General features: G+C 44.9%; 1 long non-coding RNA gene across 4 annotated transcripts in view; it reads left to right on the plus strand.

Annotated features, from left to right (window-relative positions):
• The first annotated feature begins 115 nt into the window (after positions 1 to 115).
• The window catches only part of LOC146594894 (uncharacterized), an 8083-nt gene continuing 5041 nt past the window's right edge, over positions 116 to 3157 (plus strand). For 2 of the 4 annotated variants that reach the window (XR_014896068.1, XR_014896067.1), the window contains exon 1: positions 1351 to 1915. This is a non-coding gene — a long non-coding RNA (uncharacterized LOC146594894). Of the gene's footprint in view, positions 319 to 1350; positions 1916 to 3157 lie in introns of those variants that run through there. The other 2 variants (XR_014896065.1, XR_014896066.1) reach the window with 2 other exon arrangements.

Genomic DNA, 3157 nt, shown 5'->3' on the forward strand with positions numbered 1-3157 from the left:
CCCAGCGCGTGTAGGAAGGAGAGAGCGTGCGAGAGGGAGGGAGGAGGGAGGGAGGGAGGGAGCGGGCGGGAGCGAGGGAGGGAGCGAGGGAGGGAGCGAGGGGAGGAAGGACAGGGAGAGTGCGTGTGTGCGAGGGGGGAGAGGCAGGGAAAACTGCAGGGAGCGAGAAGAAAAGTGCGGTAGAAGCCCAGACCCGGGTTGGTTTGCGCTAGATTATTTTAGCAGCAAAATACCTTCCGATTAATCGCGATGTTTAGCGTCTGATTTACGTACTGCATTATTTATTTAAATCTCCAGCTATCACTGTTGCCGCGAATGGTATGCGAGTCCGAGGGCACCGAGAGCTACAGTGTAAGGGGGGCGGGGGGCGTGTAAAGTTGATCTTCCCTAGGAAGGCTGCCTGCTCGGGCGAAGTGCTGTGTCTCCGCCAGCATGTTATGTTGCAAGTGCGGTTTCTTTCCTGTGTAAATTCATTGTGCTTTTTTAAACATTAATTTTCCAGGGCATGAAGAGAACGCCTCATTCAAACCGTATTTGGCACCGCTCTTCATTAAGGAATCGCTGCTATCAACCACGCTGTGGATGTCTTGGGGGGAGAGGCGGGGGCAAGGAGGGGGAAATCCCTTTTAGTTGTGTGAGGAGGCTGCCGGGCTGTGAAAAGGGCTTAAAAACAAAGTCATGCTCAGCCTTTTGTGGGCTAGATCCAGATGTTATGTAGATTCGTGTTTGCATGTTCATTTTGAGCGGCTCCGTCGGTGTGCGAAGTATTTACGTGTGTCTGGAGTTTGCCGTGTGTCTCCGTCGCGCTTGTGGAATGCGTGCTGAAGTATTAGCTCGGTAATGCCTTCTAATGGTAGTGCTAATTACGGAAGGGTTATTTAGCAAATTAAGTGAGATGCTGCACGCCCCCCCCCCACCTTGAGCACCGAATGAACTTTTCCAAACACACGCACACACACGCACACACACCCGCGCGCACACACACACACGCACACACGCACACACGTTAATTTTGGCGTGTTCCTCTCGCCCAATCGCTTTGCCGGAGCTGAAGCATGCCTTACCCCAGAACAGTCAATTACCAAAGCTACCCGGGCTCATCAATCATGGGGGATGCTTGAAGTTTAGGGGAGGAGCGATGGTCAAACTATCGATTGCTGCAGTTTTGTCCTCCCCAGCCCCCCACCCTCGTTCACGGTCCCCTGCACATAAAATCTAAAACAGACTATCCCGTTAATAGTGGGATTTATCAATGATTATGTACCCAGTTGTGAATGTGGCCTCATACATAGATGGCTTTCAAACGTACACCGCAGAAAAATGTCTTTGATTCAGTTAGGGTTTGTTTTGTTTAGTTTTGTTCTGTTTTCATGCTAATGATGATAATTTTAGATTTTTTCTTTTTTTTGGACGGGGGTGGGGGGGGGCTTTAAGAAAATGACTCAAAGGGTAGTTATAGAAATTTGGCCTGATTTTAATAGGCGTAGGGAATGAGCTCCAGAGGTCAATAAACCCCTCCAAAATGATGAATGATTGAGTACCTGTGATGATGATAGTGATTACCGGAGCAATTAAACAGTTTGATTAAATGAGCCATCATAACAATGATGTCTGCGGGAAATCAGCCCTCACATATAAAGAAAGATAGCGTGGAGGGCTGACAAACGCCAGTGGGCATTCCTGCGTGTTCCGCCAGCGCCGAGCCTGCCGAGCAGGCTCCGTTTGCAAATATGTGGGCAATATGGAGAAAAGTCATTCTCCTACTTTTAACCAGAGTTGCGCCCTGCTTAAAAACCGCCAGAAGCCGGAGAGCAGACCCGTTTCTTTTTTTCCTAGAGGATCTCCTCCAAGATTAAAGCTAGTCCTAAGAGCAACCGAATTGCTGTGACTGACTTTCACGGGACTGTAAAGAAAGGTGAGTAAAAAAGCCCTTAGTATGTAGATCTCTTTCAAGCAGTGGTTAAGTCGATTCATTTCGCAAGGAAAAAGCCGGTCTTCTTGTGCAGTATTTTATACTCTGTCGTATAAATCGGTAGCGTAATTCAAGATATTCATGGTAATGAATGCTTGGCTAATCCTTTGGGTGCACGGAGACCTACAGAGCAGTAGGTTATGCAAATCCTTTCCTACTTTTACAGCTGTACTTTTCTAGCAGATTTTTTAAGAGATCTAGTCATCGATGAATGCTATTTGTTTTTATTTATTTTTCTCTTCCCTCCTCCCCCAAAAGATTCAAAATTCCTAAACTTCTGTGGAATCACTTGGTTGTGATATAGCTAGCTTCGAAGACATATTTTAAACATTTGTAGCTTCTAAACTTATTTTTTTAACTGAGGCAGTGCAAACCTAGACCCATGCCTCTTGAGATACACTAGTGTGTCTCATTTCAAATAGCTTCGGCATTACTGAAGAAGAGATCTTTGCTTCTAACGGGGCCGTGCAAAAGCAGTCTAGTTACACTGCAGCTCCATGTATTTGTTCAGATCTCAGGCTGGGAGTGATGTGGGAGAGGTTCATTAGTTTTCTTTGCAAAATGAAGTTTTTAAACGACTTGGCTCCCGTAGAAGAAGGCGCTCCATTGTTTAGGACAAAATTTTAGACTTTATTTTCTTTTCATAATTGTGTTTTTCACGGGAGTGCCTGTAGATCTCGGGTCTCTGGACTAAACAATTGTTAGAAAGCAGCCTAAAACCAAGGCTGCAAAAAACAGTCAAAGATTTTGAAGTGTTCAATGGTGCTCCTTTCGTCCTTTTACTTTTTTTTTTTTTTTAATCTAATTAACCCCCTGCGTTGGCTAGCCCTGCTGTGTGTGTGTGCAATCTGGGACGGGGACCAACTTTTAAAAATGATTTTAACTTGATAAAAAGTGAAATTTCATATGATAAGTGAGGGGCTTTTCATGTTCCTGTTATGTCATTTTTTTTTCTTTCCGTGAAAAGAGCTGAAGCCTTTTCCTCTTCACTATCCCAGTGGATTAAAGCACACAGAGAAGGTGGTTTATAAAGCGCTACAGTTTAGCCATTAAAGGGGAATCTCAATTTAGCGCCCTTAAGTGAAAGTACTCAGCTATTACAAAGATACTGTTGGAAACTCAGAGGGAAAGGGGGTACGTGGAGAGTGAAGGTTTCTAAGTTTTTTTTTTTTTTTTTTTTTTTTT

Source organism: Rhea americana, unplaced genomic scaffold, assembly GCF_003343005.1.
Source record: "Rhea americana isolate MKP2758 unplaced genomic scaffold, rheAme1 scaffold_245, whole genome shotgun sequence".
In the NCBI taxonomy this organism is placed as follows: domain Eukaryota; kingdom Metazoa; phylum Chordata; class Aves; order Rheiformes; family Rheidae; genus Rhea; species Rhea americana.